The following is a 19,137-nucleotide window of genomic DNA, read 5'->3' as shown; positions in this document are numbered from 1 at the left end:
TAATTTTTGGTAGGACAAAGGTGTGTGAGATCTTTGAGGTATTATTTAAGGGTTATATAAAATTAAACTGGATGTGAGAAAAGGGGCTAAAGGTTAAAATTATATTAAGAATTTTGTGTTCAATAAATACAGTTTCTTGCTAACTGAAGTGCTGTTGTTGTTGAGTTGCTCAATCATGTCTGACTCTTTGAGACTCCATGGACAGCAGCACGCCAGGCTTCCCTGTCCCTCACCATCTCCTGGGGTTTGCTCAAACTCATGTCCACTGAATCGATGATGCCACCCAAATATCTCATTCTCTGTTGCCTCCTTCTTCTGCCCTCAATCTTTCCCAGAATCAGGGTCTTTTCCAGTGAGTTGGCTAGTTATAATTGCATTAAGAATTTTTTGGTCTATAGATACAGGTTCTTTATAATTCAAGTGAGACAACCTATATGTTAAATTAAAGGCTATTATGATAAAACATCACAAAAGAGCTTTAAACAGTATAATATCATAACCTTGGACTGTATTTGTGACAATTAAGGAAGCAGTTGAGAATATGTACTTATAACTTGCTGCAGTAACTCCCACAATTGAATGGCTTCACACAATTAGAATTTCATTTTACACTATTAATATTCAATGTAGGAGTTCCAAGTACAGGCTAACAGAGATGCTTCACCCAGTCTATCAGGAAATCAGCTTCTAAGGCTTCTGAGGTCACCTCAGGGGTCTCCTCCAATCTAGACAGCCAGAAATAGAAAAGGGCAGAAGGAATGAATCAGGACATAACTTTAAGGAGCAGCCTTAAAGGAGGAGGCGTTCATTCCACTCTCATTCCATTGGCTATGATGCAATCACGTGACTATGCTGAACTGCAAGAGGCGGGGTGGGTTATAGGTGGTATTGCCACTGGGAAACAGGACTTGCTTCTCCAAGTGACATCTCTCCTTTAGAAGAGATAGTACCCATTTCTGGAAAATATATAGCCATCTCTTCCGCCACCTGGCTTCCACGGTAGCACTGGTGGTAAAGAACCGGCCTGCTAATGCAGGAGACACAAGAGATGCAGGTACAATCCCTGTGTCAGGAAGATCCTCTGGAGAAGAAAATGGCAACCCACTCCAGGGGTCTTGCCAGGGAAATCCCATGGACAGAAGAGCCTGGTGTGCCACAGTCCATGGGGGTCACAAAGAGTTGGACACGATTGAGTGACTGAACACGTGCTCCACCACCAGCCATCTGTTTGCCTTATGCAAAATGAATATGCCAAATAAATTAATGATATAAACAAATTAGAACTGAATATTAAGTAAATTAAACCACTTTCAAGAATTGGAGAAAGATGGATGATCATGTCAGGAATTCACATACATATTAAAATAATCCTTACCCAATTATTAAAACTTGTCTCCTTCTGCCAATAACATATTTAAGAGTTTAATTCTCTGAAATGGAAAACACTAATATTTAATCACTTAAAAAATCTATCACTGAAACATTTCATTGATTCATATTAATCTTCTCCTATGCCACTTTGCTAAAACAACTACCTTATATATAAATGAAATCTGAGGAAATTCTTACCTCTTCTTTGCCACATACCTGTATATTCTTCATGGGGAATATAAGACCATTTCACAGTTACCTTTTCTCTCCATAAAACTGGATCTGTTTTCTATGATCTGAGGAGATAAATGCAAGAAGGCAGAGATTACAGCAAATGTAAACATCAAAACTGAGTCAGACAAGTATTTGGTCTCAATGCCACAGGCTAGAATAAATGGATAACAAATTGAGATTTCTGTTATGAATTCATTGTTCTTCCCAGTACAGCAAACTGCCCTCTTAATTATTGATAGAGCAACAATCATTTGTATTAATATGATATCTTCAATATGAGTATCTACATGGGATCTGTTAAAAGAGAAAAATAAATGCAAAATAAACCCAACTTTTATACTTTGAACTAATTCAGAAAAGATACTAACTTTATTTTGGAAAGTGGACTTATGCTTCATATATAAGTGATTCTCAAACATTACGTTGTCTAAATTTTAAAGGAAAGAAGATGGCTGTAACAATAGTGTTGCTGACTGCTATCATGATGCTTATTAATGGAACTGTTGACTTCTAGCAGTCAGTCTGGGTGGTGGTGGTTTTTGTGATCACTAACTTATAAACTATGTGCCAGTTACTGTAAGCGCTTTATATGCTGTCTCATACTATTATTATTTCAGATTTATAGAAGAGAAAGCTGAGATCTAAAGAAGTTAAGCATCTTGCCCCAAATCACATCAACAGGACACAGATGAGATGAGGTATAAACATAACCTGCTTGACAACACTCTATGCTATTAACCATTATGTTGTGTGACCTTCCCTAAAAGTACATCACTGTTTGGTACTCTGTTAAGTACAGGTCTGACAACAAAGAATTAATTTAATGAAAATGAACAGAAACTAACTACAGTGGTTCCCTCTTATCTGAGAGAGATAAGACCCCCAGTGGATGCCTGAAACCACAGATATCAGTATAATAGTACCGCACCCTACCCTGTATATACTAGGTTTGTTTCTGTACATGGGTACCTATGATAAAGTTTTATTTATAAATTAGGCACAGTAAGAGATTAACAACAAAAACTAATAATAAAATACCATACATTGTAAATAACAGTTATTAATCGTGGTCTCTCTCTTTCAAAATATTTTATTGTACACACTTAATACCTTGTCCATCTTAACAGAGCACTTATCTCACACTGTGGCCAAATCTTCTGCAGTGTGAGGTATAACAGCAAAACTGGTATGAATTTCTTTTCCCTTCATCACAGATAAAAGATTGGTTCTTACTGCAGATTTTAGCAACTGCAGCATATTATTTTTTTTGTTCCCTATTAAGCTGAGAACTTTCACCTTTTACTTAAAGAAGTCATCTCATGGCTTCTCTCTGGCATACTCGAATGACCAGCATCACTACTCTTGCTCTTTGGGGCCACTAAGTAAAATAAGGGTTATGTGAACACAAGTACTACGATATCATGATGACAAATAACTGAGATGGCTACTAAGTGATTACTTGGCAAAATCTACTAAAAAGAAAAAAAAAAAAACAATGATGCTAGTCTGGGGCAGGACTGAGTTGAATGGCACAAAATTTCATTGTGCTACTCAGAAAAGTGTTCAGTTTAAAGCTTATGAATTGTTTATTTCTGGAATTCTTCCTTTGATAGTTTCAGTTTCTCACCATTGACTGTGGGTAACTGAAACCAAGGAAAGTAAAGCCATGGATAAAGGGAACTAACTAGTATAAACTATAAGACAGAAGATAATGAAAGAAAATTAGGCACTTTCACATCAATACTGCTATTTTATTTTGTTAATTTATTTTCCAACTGGAGCATAACTGCTTTACAATGTTTTGTTTCTACTATACAACAACAGTGAATCAGCTATAAGTATCCATATGTCCACACCGTCTTGAGCCTCCCTCTCACCCCTACTCCACTCCACCCCTCTAGGTCATCACAGAGCACCAAGCTGAGCTCCCTGTGCTATATAGCAGCTTCTCACAAGCTACCTATTTTACACATGGTAAAGTATATATATATATATCAATGCTACTTTCTCAATTCATCCCACCTTCGATTTTTAATATGACAGCCTTTGGAAATGGGTAACATTTTACATTTTCTATCAGATAATTGAGACTTAGAGAAGTTGGGGGACACGTCCCTCACTACCATACAACAATTAAAAGAGTTAACACAGACCCATGCCTTTTAACTTTACTGCTACCGCACTCCTTCACAGTGCATGGAAAATGAAAGCAGTGCTCAGTTGTATCTGACTGTTTGCAACGCCATGGACTGTAGTCCACCAAGCTACTCTGTCCATGGAATTTTTCAGGCAAGAATACTGAAGTGGGTTGCCATTTCCCACTCCAGCGAATTGACCTGACCCAGGGACTGAACCCGCGTCTCTTGCGTCTCCTGCATTGGCAGGCAGATTCTTTACCTCTGTGCCACCTCGGGAGCTCTTTTAGAGCACACTGTGTTCTCATTTAGTATTTTTGTTTCATTTCTTATTACCTAAGTTTACCTGAATTTCAATGCTTACATTAACTATAACTTTTCATTTCCTTCTGAAACAAATCAACCAATCTAATTTAGTGTTACTCTCCTAGCAAAGAATGAAGATGCTTGTCAAAATCCAAATCTGTGTCTTCAGAGTATAAACTTTTATTAATATGATCCCAAAAAAGGAAGATGAAGGAGACACTTACAACCCTGAATGTTCACTTCTCTGACACACACTAGAAATTTTCATCTTGTTTTTCAAATAAGAAAATGAAAAAGAAAACATAGAACAGGAAACAAATAGAGTGATTGCAAAATCAGTAACAAGGTCAGAGTTATGCAATTGAGACTAAAAGCAATTATATGCACAAGTGCTTTGAGAAAATTGTGCACTCAAATTGTAATCTGGAGCATATTAGGAGGAAATCAAACAGTCCATAATGTGAAAATCTGAAGAGAGAGAGGGATGTAGCATAAATTACCCAACAGTAACAAGGAAAGTTGGAGAAGGGAATGGCAACCCACTCCAACATTCTTGCCTAGAGAATTCCATAGACAGAAGAGCCTGGTGAGCTACAGTCCATGGGGCTACAAAGAGTCAGATACGACCAAGCTACTAACACACAGACACACACAACAACAAAAAAGTATCAAGAAATATAATATTCAGGATGGGAGAAGATATGGAGGAGAATCTAGCTATGAGAAGAATTCTCAAAGATGTAGAACCCCATATAACAGAAAACAGTAGCAGAATGAAAAGCTTCTTTAACTGAAGAGAGAGCTCAAAAGCTGAGAATAAACATGATTACTGTAGGAAATTTGCAGAACTAACACATAAAAAAAAATAGATTCAATCTTTATAAGAATGATGAAAAATCTCAATACATAAAATAATAACCCACAAAAAAAGTAAATGAGATGGAAGGGTAGTTTTAGAAACTTTAATTTTTATTCAGATACTCTAAAATAATTTAAAATCAGACACCTAAGAAAAATTTTATATAAAGCATTGTTAAAAATAAATAAACTGTATCATACAAACATATTTTTAATCTTCTCAGTGACATCATTGTTTAGTGTGATGACCAAATATAGAGCCAGTAATAAGCTCACACTGTGACAAAAAAGAGAAAAATCAGAAAACAAGAATGATGCTATAGAAGACTACCTTTTGAAGGCTACATATAACATTTTCTAGCAATGTACAAACATAAGACTTGTAAAAATGTATCTCTAGTAATACCTCCTTTGTTGTTTTTCCAGACAGTTGGGCAACAGAAATGTCATTTGATCCATGCTTAAGTTCTTGAGAGAACCAGAAACATAATGGGCTACAAAACACCTTAAACCACTGGCATCACGAACACTTCCTGTCTAATTCTGTTGGACAACAGAGACAAAGTAAGCCCTGTAATTACATCCCAGCCTGATCTATGCTTGCAGTCATGTAATTAATACTTCCTCTGTAAAGCAATGGAATAATTTAAAGAGCAGATTTTTTTTTTCAACCATGGTCTGAAAAAAAGAAAAAACTCTAAGAGGAGAATAAATGTGCATTTTAGCTATGTGCAGACACTTCTGGGATTCCATTTGCTAAGAGAAATTGTAACTAGATTCTCAGAGCTTTCATTGTACCAAGAGATGAAAATGATACTTCCTTCCTGTGAAGGGCTATAGCGGGGCTAGGGGTGGGGGTAGAAGAAAGGGTGACCAGAACCTATATTTATTCCATGAGGTTTTATGAAAATGGTAAACATAATCTCAGTTCCTGGCTACCTGAGCCACCCTAGCATGGTGCCAACCACATTTGCAGAGCCTCAGCCAGGAAAATCACTGCAGAAATCTGGCTCTAGAGGCTAGACCTCAACTTACACAACAGAAATAAAACACTGCACCCCAGCAAATCTATAGTGACTTCCCAAATGCCTGCATAGTTTCTAATGTCCATTTTAGAGAGGTATTCACAATCATGAATGTAGGTCCTACAAAATTCAGAGACAATAAAACTGGGCTGTAACACAAAGGCGGAGGACAGAGTAAGAGTGAGAATGTAAAGCTAACAATGTGGGTTTTACCAAGAGAGCTGCATTTTCAACAGTTGTTCAGATTTTAAATACTTTTACATTATTTTCTATTAAATGGCTCACACACATGCCCAGAAAAAAAGTCTATATTTTCAAAATCCCTCTCCATCACCAACCAATTCCAAAACAAATTTCATCTTTGTCATTTTGTCAACTATCTTTATTTAACATTTAGAGTACACAAAGAGTGGTGCTAGGGTATACACAGGGTCAGTGCAATGGTGATTACCTATTCCTGAAACAGTGTCCCCATCTTACCCCTTATAACACTAAACGACCTTATTTTCGACTCAGTGAGGTCTTCTCTGGGACTTCCCTGATGGCCCAGTGGCTAAGACTCCATGCTCCCAATACAGGGGGCTCCTGGTCAGGGAACTAGTTCCCATATGCCACAACTGAGACCTACCACAGCCAAATAAATAAGTACATAAATATGAAATATTTTTTTAAAATCTTTCAAAAAAAAGTTAGTTCTTCTCAGATCACTTTTCTACTTCTCTAAACATCACCCTGTCTATATGCTATAAAATAACTCACCATCACTGAACATTTTGTTTATTGATTTGTCTGTATTTGAAATATGAAAAAAAAAATCTGAAAATGAAGAAACAAGGAAACAGCTAAGCGAATATCATAGTTATCTTGATCTGCTTGGGCTTCCATAACAAAATATGATAAACTAGGTGAGTTATTAACAGAAGTTCCTTTTCTCATAGTTCTCAAGGCTGAGAAGTACAAGATCAGGGTGCAAGCCAATTCCATTTCTTGTGGGCATTCTCTACCTGGCTTGCCACCTCCTGAGTGTATTCTCATCTCTTTTTGTAAGATCACCAATATTCTATGATGAGGGCCCCACCCTCATGACCTAATCTAACCCTAATTACCTCCCAAAGGCCCTTTCTCCAAATACCATCATATTAGGCATTAGGGTTTCAACCCCCAGTGAATTTAGAGGGGATACAAATATTCAGTTCATAAGTTCCAGATCTGGACCCCCTCAACAGAAAAGAACAGCAAGAGAATATTTTGCTTGATTACTAAACTGAATCACCTTGCATCTATCATAGAAATCATCTGTTTTGTTCTGGCAGGAAAATATAGTTCTCAGTGTCCAGTAATTAATATTCATTTCCAGAGCAACGTGACTTAGGCATTTTCACTCTGGTAGCTTGATAGGTTGCATTTTATATTCATAAATTCAATTGATTGGCTCATAAATTCTTCAAGCTCTTCATTTTAATCTAAGAATTATGCCAAGAAAAACATAAAATTTTTAAGGTAATTATGGCCCTGCATGAAAATTTAAAGGTAATAAGCCAGATTTATATTCTGTGAAACAGAGAATAAAAAAATCTTAACAAAAAACAAAATGATGGATAGGATACATCAAAGCACACTGTCTTTTTGGCCCAACGATTTTGAGCTCACATGTAAGTAGTCCCCTGTTCTTCCAGCAAGCCCACAGAAGAGGGAGTCCCTCTCCATTGGAGATCGCTTCATTTTTTTTCCACTAGAAAAGAGCAATTGGGGATTTTTAATATACTTTTGGCTGAAGAACTCTGAAATTTAATATATGTTCCAATTTGAAAAAACTGGAAACACAAAATAGGACAATGGCCCAAGTCCAAATAGTCTCAATTTTCCAGAGGCAAACACTGAAGCAAAGAAACAATAAGAAAACTCTCATGAAAATTACCAAGAGCAAGGGATGTCTGAATTGAACATTTTATTCATTGAATTCATAATTTTACTTCCTTTAATCATTAGTCTTATCTCACAGAGCGAATTCACATTGAAATGATTAAACAGGGTTTTGGGAACCTGTGTTAGACTGACTAGCGATTATGCCCACATGCCTATTATAAAAAGTATTCATTGTCATCAGCCACATGTAGGTCATGTTAACTGATTAATGAACGTATGAGTTGACAGCTACATCATTCACCCAGGTGGAGCTAGTGGTAAAGAACTTGCCTGCCGAAGCAGGAGACATAAGAGATGCAGGTTTGATCCCTGGGTTAGGAAGATCCCCTGGAGGAGGACATGGCAACCCACTCCAGTAGTCTTGCCTGGAGAATCCAATGGACAGAGGAGCCTGGTGGGCTGTGGACCACAGGGTCCAAAGAGTCGGACATGGCTGAGCTGACTTTGCACGCACAAGCTATGTACAAAGCACTGTACTACAAACTATATCCAAATACTATTTCAGAAACAACTTCATGTTAAAGTGGAAATATCTCTCGAGAGATTATTTTGAGGACTCAAGAGTTCTTCACAGTCTTCACAAGGACAAGTGAACACTCTCCAGTTAAAGAAAGAGATGTGTGATGTGAAAGCTTCATCAACCTCACAGCAGAAGACAGACACAGGCACCGCATCTGCACAGAAAGAAGAAAGCTATTAACACAGCTTGCCCTGTGCCATCCTTAGGAAACTGCAGCCAAGCCTGCAAAGGCCGATTGGAATTGAAGGGCAGCCCCAGGTTGGTAGGGTTTTCCACCAACCTGTATATAAATTATCTTGTTCCTCATCTGCCACGTGAATAGGTTCTGCAGCTCCCGTGGGACTAGCTCATGAAATGTATTCATGCAGCCTCAGAGCATGCAGTATTTTTTTCTTCTCCAAATTTCCATGGCATTATTGCTGTGTTTACCTTTCTCGTTCTTGGATAGATCTTTCTCTCTTTCTTGTACAATATCTATTCTTGCAGTTCACATTTTTAAATTCTGAGGTTACTCTCTGAAAGAATCACATCATCCAGTCCAGATCCCCAGCCTCTTTATCTCCTCTGAGTTCCAGGTCCAAATATCTAACTCTTGGAAAGCTTCTTTGAGATGCCCAAAGGGTACCAAAAAGTGAATGTAACAAGAATCCAAGTCAAAATCTGTACTTTCAGAGGCTGTTGTTGTTGTTGTTTAGTCGCTCGGTCACATCTGACTCTTTGTAACCCCAGTGAAGTGAAGAGGAGCTAAAAAGCCTCTTGATAAAAGTGAAAGAGGAGAGTGAAAAAGTTGGCTTAAAGCTCAACATTCAGAAAACGAAGATCATGGCATCTGGTCCCATCACTTCATGGGAAATAGATCGGGAAAGAGTAGAAACAGTGTCAGACTTTATTTTGGGGGGCTCCAAAATCACTGCAGATGGTGACTGCAGCCATGAAATTAAAAGACACTCCTTAGAAGAAGTTATGACCACCCTAGATAGTATATTCAAAAGCAGAGACATTATTTTACCGACTAAGGTCCGTCTAGACAAGGCTATGGTTTTTCCTGTGGTCATGTATGGATGTGAGAGTTGGACTGTGAAGAGGCTGAGTGCCGAAGAATTGATGCTTTTGAACTGTGGTGTTGGAGAAGCCTCTTGAGAGTCCCTTGGACTGCAAGGAGATCCAACCAGTCCATTCTGAAGGAGATCAACCCTGGGATTTCTTTGGAAGGAATGATGCTAAAGCTGAAGCTCCAGTACTTTGGCCACCTCATGCGAAGAGTTGACTCATTGGAAAAGACTCTGATGCTGGGAGAGATTAGGGGCAGGAGGAGAGGGGGACGACTGAGCGACTGAACTGAACTGAACTGACTGTAGACATGCCAGGCTCCTCTGTCCATGGGATTTCCCAGGCAAGGATACTGGAGTAGGTTGCCATTTCCTTCTCCAGGGAATCTTCCCAACCCAAGGATGAAACTCATGTCTCCTCTACTGCAGGTGAATTCTTTACCACTGAGCCACCAGGAAAGCCCCAGAAGCTGCTAGCTCCTCTCTTTTTCCTGCTTTGTCAATAATACTAACAACCACTCGAAAAACACAACATGCAATCTGAGAGTGTGTACTTCTTCCTTCATTCTTCTTCCAAAGAGCAGTTGGGTACAGTTGATTACAGCTTCTCCCGCATCCTTCCAAGTACTTGATTTAAACGCTATTATTTTCCCTTTCTATATTGAAATACTGTTTATTTGCCATCAGTTACTTTTCAGATGTTATGATAATTAAAATAAATTATCTTAATAGTGTCTATACTGGGAGAAACAGATAAGCAAATGTGGCTTACTTTCTCTTGGCATTTCTTAAACTCTCTCTAGCCTTCTATTCTATCCTTGACATTGTCAGTGTTCTCATCAGGACCTTCTCCAACCTACTCAAAATGTTCCAGTCATTTCTAATAATCTATAAAGAAACAACAGAGTTCTGCAAGGGCTTTAAGTAAATTTAAATGAATTTAAATTCTTGAAAAATAATTTGAATTTTTCTAAGGAAATTTAGGGACATGTGAATGGTAGTCCCTGTGAGACAAGCTCTGAAAACAGAAGAGCACGGCTGCCAGAGCTGGGTGTGAACCAATGTCAGAAAATGGGGAGAATACTCGGAAGCCATGAACATAGGTCAAGAGAAGAAAAATGTAAGCAAGCACAGCAGCAAAGCAGCAAAACAGAGCTCTGGGGGCAATGAGAGACTTATAGCTGTAGCATTTGATAAAGAAATAAGTCAAGGAAATTGGGAAATGATCCTGAGGGACCAGAGGGAAACCATGAGTATTCAGCAGCTGCTTAAAATGGGCAATCTGCCCAATGTACACCATCTATCCTCAGCCTGCCTGCAAAAGGTGGAACTCTGCCCTGATTCACACTCCTTAGGTAATATTCTGCACAGGCATTATCCTAAAAAATAAAAAGTCTTGAACTGTAGAATTATCAACAGAAGTTGCTGGGTTACCCAACAGGTTGTATTTCCCAGTTTTCTAGATGGTGTCTATAGCCAAGAGAATAGTGATAATCTCCAAGAAGGCAGACATACAGCCCTGACATTCTCTGTAAGTATCTGTATCTTCTGTATGTCACTCAGTATTATGGTGACATATGTTATTTGACTCCTTTATTAAAAAAAAAATAAGTTGTAGTATGTCTGAGACTATGTCTTCTAATCAGTACAGAACTAAGAACACTGCTTTTTACAGTGAAGGCCCTTTACAAATGTTTTAAAATGTTTGGAGTTTGGAGTTAGATTTTAAGAGCTTATTTTACAGATAATAAGCTCTCTTTTGCAACCCTAAGGACGGTAGTCTGCCAGGCTCCTCTGTCCATGGGATTCTCCAGGCAAGAATGCTGGAGTGGGTTGCCATTCTCTTCTCCAAGAGATCTCACCAACTCAGGGATTGAATCTGCCATTTCCTGTGTCTCCTGTATTGGAGGTGGATTCTTTACCACTGAGCCACCGGGGAAGACCTACATGACACATAACAGTGGAGTGGATTTATGTAGGGAAATGGGAAAACTTCATTTGACAACGTGGTGATTCTGTTAAGACATTCAAAATCACTGGGATTACTTAGGTCTGCATGAGGTAAAGTGAGTAATCAAACCTCACAGGTAAACTTATTTCATCAATTACCTTTTTAACTCACTAAAGAAAACCTAAGTCTCAAAACCTAAAATGTTTTTGTGTGTGTTAAGTTGCTTCAATTGTGTCAGACTCTTTGTGACCCTATGGACCATCGCTCACCAGGCTCCTTTGTCCATGGGATTTTCCAGGCAAGAATACTGGAGTAGGTTGCCATTTCCTCCTCCAGGGGATCTTCCCAACCCAGGGATTGAACCCACATCTCTTACATCTCTTGCACTGGCAGGCAGAGTTCTTTACTACTAGCGCCACTGGGAAGCCCACAAGGCTTTTAAGTATCACTTAATAGATTCAAAGTTTTATACTTGGCCTATTTGCTTTCTTTAAAAGCTAACCATAACTGATTTTAAATATCTTTATGAGGATCTCTGCATTTGGACATAGACCATATTCACAAGTTTGCCTTTCTTCAAACTGACCTCTCTCTAAATGAGACATGTAAAATAAGATAAAATTTGCATTTATCAGAAAGTTTGGTGGCAATGACTGATACTCAGTAAGAACAAATTTTAAAGGGGCATTTTTACTGGAAAAATACTAGGGAATCTTACAGAACAACCAGGCTACAGGCAAAGCAGGGAACCAAGAATTCAAATAATTCAAAATAATGCAAATGACATCAGGACCATTTATTACTCTTCTACTTTCTTAACTTTCTGGGTCTATTTAATAGCTCTCTGTCCCCAACACCCTGCCCCCTTAATGCCCTTTCACCTTCCCTGCCTTTCTTCTGCTCTCATTCTCTCTCTCTCTCTCTCTCTTTCTACCATCTCTCTCCCACATCACCCTCTACCAAAGAATCCACCTTTCTTCTTCCAGCCAAAAAGGCATAACAAGTGTCCATTTGCGACTTTGGATCTCTTTCATATTAAAACTTCAGCCACAAACAGTGCACATAGTATCAAGAAAATACTAGAGAAGGAACACACTGGCAAACTATGACCATGTACCCATATCTAGACCAACCAGTCTCAGGCCAAGAGAAGGAAGTACTATAACTTTTCCAGCGTGAAATGAATCAACTATCGTGTAGTAAAATGACATCTCTAGGACAATGAGGTGGAGTAGGGCACAGTTTCCAGCTGAAAAGACAGGGCCTACATTTTCAGGAAGAAAATATTCAGCAGATCTTTGCCCAGTTGTGTTTTTTTTTTTTTCTTTTAAAGCAGATATTTAAAAAGACTTAAATGTGACACTCACATATTCAGATGGTCTATACATTGGTACTTAGTAACTTGAGCATAAATTTCAAGGGTTTCATGTAAATGAAATCCAGGCTGCTAATGGACCTTCTCCTTCATTTTACTTCATTATTATTTATTTAATGTTCCCAGTACTGTAATAAAACACTAAAGAGTGTTTAACTTCTTTCTGTGAAGTACTTTTTTGTCTAAATATTTTCAATAAGTAGTGGTTTTCTTTAAAGTAAATGGAACAGTCACACTATTACATTTAAATTGATCTTATGAATGAGAATGATTTTCTCCATCCATTGTCTAGAACAGTGCTTCAATGAAGTGGTAACATAGCAGCTATGCATGTAATAGGATAATGGCATCATTTAAGAACAACATTTAAAATACAATCATGCTAAAATTCCATCCAAATGGTGTAGAATTTGTACTAATTATCTCATAAGAATTTTAAATAAAACTATTTATACTGGAATAAGACTTTTTTAACCCATACAAAGGAACATTACATTTCTCTATTATATGAACATGGGTTTTAGTATAACTATTAAGATCCCCAAATAGTCAAGAATTAAATAAAGTATCACAACAAATACAAAGACTACAAACAAATTAAATTTTGAGTCAAAAGTAATACAGCTGATCCTTGAACAACACAGGTTTGAACTGCATAGGTCTACTTATACACTGATTTTTTTCAATAGAAAATACTTTGGTATTACATGACCTAAGGTTGGTTGAATTGGAGAATGCAGAACCTAGGAAATAGAGGGCCAAAGTAAAGTTACACTCTTGTTTTCAACTGCTCAGAGGTTCAGTTCCCCTAGTCCCTGTGTTGTTCAAGGGTCAACTGTATTTTCTATTGTGTTTGTAAGACTCGTACTCAAAAATTACAATGCTTTTAATCATTTCCTTTTGTTATTTTTTGTTCTTGAAGTCATGTCTACTCTTTTGAGATCCCATGGACTGTAGCCTGCCAGCCTCCTCTGTCCATGAGATTTTCTAGGCAAGAATACTGGAGTGAGTTTCCATTTACTTTTCCAGGGGATCGTCTCAACCCAGGGATCCAACCCAAGTCTCCCACATTGTAGGCGGATTCTTTATCAGTGAGCCACCAGGGGAGCACAATCATTTTCCTTAACCTTCCTGAATGAGGGAGAAGAGGCTATTTGGTTCCACTCCATAGATTCCTATGTGGACATCCACCCTACCCAAGATTCCAACCCAAGCTGGTCTACCTAAGAAGAAAAAAGAGGACTCAGAATGGAGCAGAAATTTCCTAGCTAGGTCTGTTCTTTTATCGTTCTTTAGACATAGTCCAGCTCCAGGGCTAGGGCTTCCTAGGTGGCGCTGGTGGTAAAGAACCTCCATATAAGAGATGAAGGTTTGATCCTGGGTAGCGAAGATCCCCTAGAGGAGGAAATGGCAACCCACTCCACTATTCTTGCCTGGAGAATCCCATGGACAGAGGAGCCTGGCAGACTCCAGTCCATAGGGTCGCAAAGGGTCACATACAACTGAAGCAACTTAGCAGCAGCTGCTCCAGGGTTACTGTTGATCATATCTGACAGAAAACACTGAATAAAGACATCCTCGCAAGCTGCCCACCACACCCTCTGCAGGCTGTAAGGCGCCCTTTGCTTAACAGACTTGTAAACACTAGCAAACAACTCTTTCTAAAAACAAAATTATAGGTTCAGAGAGTTTTAACCTCTCAATCTGCTTTATCTTCTTTATCAAACTTCATAAGAAATAGGAGGTAAGAGGAATTGGAAAAGAATATACAAAAGAAAATCTCATCTCCACCATCAAAACTGTGTCAGAGGACTTTGTTGAAATACTTGAGATAGAGGCAGAAAAGAAGATAATTAGCTAGGTAGCTAAATAGATGGATAATAGCTTGACAGATAATTGAAAGCAAAATAATAATAGTAAGGGTAGACAAAATGTAGGGAAGAAAAGGAATGAAAATGATAAACCTCATTCATCAAGAAAAGAAAGAAGAAAGAATGCTTCACTTCAGTCATGTCCAACTCTGATATCCCATAGAATGTAGCCTGCCAGACACTTTCGTCCATGGGATTTTTCCAGGCAAGAGTACTGGAGTGGGTAGCCATTTCCTACCCCCAGGGGATCTTCCCCATCGACCCAGGGATCAAACTCACATTCATCAAGAGGAATGTGCAAAAAAAAAAAAAAAAGAAGAAGAATGTGCAAATAAAGGAGGAGATGGAGTGTAGATTAAGGCAAGCTAATATTACTCACAAGCCCATGCGTGGCATACCCATCCAAGCCTTACACACTGTGAGGAATAAATGGTATATGTTAGCTCATTACTGGTTAAGCATGAAAGTACTGTATTTTTAAAATAAATCATATTGCCCATCTGTTGTGAGGTGTTTTTTTTGACATTTTCTATTTTTTTTAATTGCTTTCAGTTTAATTTTTTTGTATCTAGTGAGCCTTCTTTAGCTAGATCAACACATAAAGTTTAAACTATAACATTATCTTGTCAGTTATAGTCTCTGTCATTGTAATGCACAGAGAACTATGGAATAAAAAGAAAGACTAAAAAGAAGTAAGTTTAAAATGTGAACATGAATTATCATTTTCTTTTTCAAGTAAAATCTTGATGAATAACTCTCTGTCAAAATAATGCTTTGAAACATGAAGAAAACTGTCAAATTAAAAGCAAATGAGTATAATAAATGGAGAAAGATAGATTATGGCGTGAATAATTCTGGGGAGAATAAAAAGCAACAAGGATAACTTTCAATACAGCATCCACTTAATTGTAACATCAGAAAGAAAAACAGGTCAGGAAATGTATATGAGGACAAGGAGATTCCTTTTAAAGCTTCCTAAATAGCTCCACTGAGAAATAGTTTTAAATTCTTATATATGACTTTAAAAATGAGTGTTGACCAAAATTCTCATCCACAAAGACAAGCTATTTTTTACTAGGAAATTAAATCTTGCCTTTATCACAAAAGACTATTTTCTAAATCCCCCTGTTTGTGTTCAATTTGCCGTATACAATTGCAGATTTGAACCTAAAAGAGTATATTTTAATAGCAAATGTATCATAAGGGTGAGGCAAAGTGTTCATTAGTTTTCAATTTCAAAATATTTCTCCCTTTTGATATTCATTTTGCCTCCTTTGACTTAAAAAGGTAGTTATATTTAAGGCCTGGAATAATAATAAGGCAACAGAAAGGGAAAGGATGGGTTTTTTATTGTTTTATAACTTAATATATGTTGTTGCGATTCATAAGTTGTCTTGGTTTAAAAGTAACAGAAATAATTTGATGATGGTTTTCCACTTACTAGTTATCTGGAGGTGCCTGAAAATAAACACCTCCAGTGAAAAGACAGTTGGTGGTGGTGACTTTAAAGGCAAGCCTAGACTGAGATAGCAGTGAAAATTCTGGGTAAGCACAATTGCCTAAATGAAGCCCCCAAAAAGCATTAATTTCATTCAAAATGTCAGCTTGAACAATGTCAAATCCTTCTAGATGATAGAAAATATACTTAAATGAATAAACATAGCATGTACAAAGATAAAATGAGAAATCTCCACAGAGCAGAAACTACATAGAATTCCTAAGTGATGACACCATAATAGGGATAAAAGAATTGGGAAAACATAACACAGGAAATACAGGGTAGAAGACAGACTAAAGTGTAGGTGCCCCAGACCTGGGAACAGGGGAGGCCTCATGAGAGGACTTGCCAGTACAGCAGAGAGATTCATCTTTGTGCCACTGCCTTCTCTCTAGGGAGCAAGAGGTCAACCTGAAAGATGGAAGATAGGGAGGTGCTGTGTGTTAAACAGGTGACACAGCCCTAGGTGGGTGGCTGTGCTTAAGGGCAACAGAAAATGCCCAGAACAAGAAAACCAGCTGCTAAAGAAATATATGTCTCTTGAAATTTAATTAAAAACACAATAGAATACAAGTCTTAGCAGAAGCTCATGACGCATCCATCAAGCACTTTGCACAAATGTTTGCAGACAAATAAAAACACACAATCAAGAATCACGTCACCAAAGAATGAAATAAAGCCATACAGTAAAGCAGACCCAAAACTCAACCACAGAATAATCTACACTGGAGGAAACGGTTGCTAAAACAATCAGAAAAAGACTCTAAAATCAGTATATGCCTAGAAAGATAAGAAAATTATTTTACTTATACAAGGAGAATAAGCTGTTATAAAAATGAAATGAGAAAGGCATCAATCGACCTCCCTTTCTAGAAGGAACCAATTTAAGAGCTGACTCCAAATCAACTACTGAATGATTCCTTAAATTACCCTTTAGTTCTACTCCGCAAAGTTTCTCAAATTTTCATGAACTTAAGGTCTTCCACATTGTTTTGTTTTAATTCAGTAGCCTTCTGTCCCAGAAAAAAAAAAAAAAATGGAGTAAAACCAAAAAAGCAGGTCACCGAGTTTTCCACCATCACCCCCAATAATATCATAGTCTTACATCCCTGAGGTGGTACCCACTTCTTCATTACCAGAGAACACATGCTTTAAAATTCACCTTTACATATTGTTGTTCAGTCGCTACGTTGTATATAACTCTTTGTAACCCTTCACAGCTCTGTATTATGCTTGATCAAATGAGCTATTTATGAAAGTCCAAAAACATACTTACAGTACAATATCTTGATTGCCCATCCTAGGCTGAAGTTTATTTCATTTTTATAGGTAAGAGACTCGCAAAATCCCTTTCAATAGCTATTTCCTGAGAAAACCAGCTTTGCATATCCCTGATTTAAGTGCTTTGTCAAATCATTTCCTCTAATGAATATGAAGAACTGCTGAAGGCAATGACATTCAGCTCAGCAATTCTAACTTTCAGAGGAGTCAACATTCCAAATGTATTTGTGTCATTAAGAAAAGAAATAGAGACCATCAATCAGACTTTCAGGTTCTGTTTTAATCAGAACACATTCAGGAAACAGTCTGAAAAGCCAGAACTTTGAATGCCCCTGTTCAAGAAGGTTTTTTTCTTATCTGATTTGCAGCCCACAGAGGAAGAACAAATACTGGCAATGCTTTCTATTTAATTTAGTATAAGTTCATAAAACAAATTGCCCAGATAATTGGACATGTCTTCAATTCTGCACTACATTTTCCATAGATGTAAACCAGATTTATATCTTAGAAGTGCAGCAATAAATGAGCATAGCTTGTAATAGACTTGTGCCAAGTCTTATGTCAAAGTGAAATAAAAAATGAGACTGACCACTTTGAGTAATTAAATCTGTCAGCTCAGTTAACTCCTTCTAAAGGATGAATGAGAACACTAAGGTCTGCAAAAAAAAAAAATGTTGAATGATTTCTACTAGCACAAATATACACAAGCAAGAAATAGCTGTTTTAGTAGATTCTCTAAAAATAAACTATCATCCTAAATTCTGTAAATGATTTTTTTTGTTATTCCTTTTTTTTCCCCCTTTGGAGAACTGAAAACCCACTCACACATGGAAACTACTATCTTGAAGCTAAATTCCCATTTTCCTCTGAGGAGTTTTTCCACCCCTGCTTAAATCAGAGTTGGCAATTATGCTTTTTGAGACTGAACAGTCTGGTCACCATTTGTCTAGTTTCTCATCCAAAAAAAAAAAAAAAATGAGAGAGAGAACAACAGTGTTCTGTTGGAAAATACAAGGTGTTTTTCAGGTTCATCTCTTGGTCCTGCAAGTTGTTACAAGGCAAAACTCAAGCCAACAGGTGTCCTTTCATTTAATTCTTCCTTGTTCTGGTCAAGAAAGGGGAAGGACATTAATAATGATGAAACAGGGAACTCAGAATTCCCACCTGCAAAGACCTTCCTAAGTCCACATACTTCTTTGGGCTATTTGCCAAAGGCAATGTTCCAGAAAAAGTAAGTTTAAATAATAACCTATTCCAGGAATGGGAAAGGATATGTGCAGATCAATTGGTATTAGTAACACAGTTCCAGGATTTAAAAAAAAAAAAGAAGAAGAAGGAAGACTTACTTATTTTGGAAGAAAACTATTTTTTCCCAAAATTCTCTTTGTATTTGTATTTAAATAAATTGTTTTACTATCTTTAATATATCCAGTTTACTCCCATACAAGATTATTATCTTCCCTCTGCTTCTCTTCCTCTCCTTACTGAGTAACAGAAGCATTGTTCACCATCTGGACAAACTAGAAACCAGGTAATCACTCTTGGTTCCTTTCTCTCTTCCCTCTAAATCTAATTAATGATGAAGACCTGATCAGTTCAGCTCAGTTCAGTCACTCAGTTGTGTCCAACTCCTTGAGTCCCATGGACTGCTGCAGGCCAGGTTTCCCTGTCCATCACCAAAGCTCGGAGCTTGCACAAACTCACGTCCATTGAGTCGGTGATGCCATCCAACCATCT

The 19,137-nt window shown here is 37.6% G+C and overlaps 1 long non-coding RNA gene across 1 annotated transcript in view; it reads right to left on the bottom strand.

The window, feature by feature from the left end:
* LOC120883272 overlaps positions 1–19,137 on the bottom strand; it is an 80,558-nt gene that overhangs the window by 4,837 nt on the left and 56,584 nt on the right. The window contains exon 2 of the long non-coding RNA XR_005725721.1: positions 1,588–1,667. This is a non-coding gene — a long non-coding RNA (uncharacterized LOC120883272). The remainder of the gene's footprint in view (positions 1–1,587; positions 1,668–19,137) is intronic.

Source organism: Oryx dammah, unplaced genomic scaffold (assembly GCF_014754425.2).
Source record: "Oryx dammah isolate SB20612 unplaced genomic scaffold, SCBI_Odam_1.1 HiC_scaffold_24, whole genome shotgun sequence".
Classification (NCBI taxonomy): domain Eukaryota; kingdom Metazoa; phylum Chordata; class Mammalia; order Artiodactyla; family Bovidae; genus Oryx; species Oryx dammah.
Note: the sequence above shows the minus strand (reverse complement) of the source record. Positions and strands in the feature narration are given on the sequence as shown.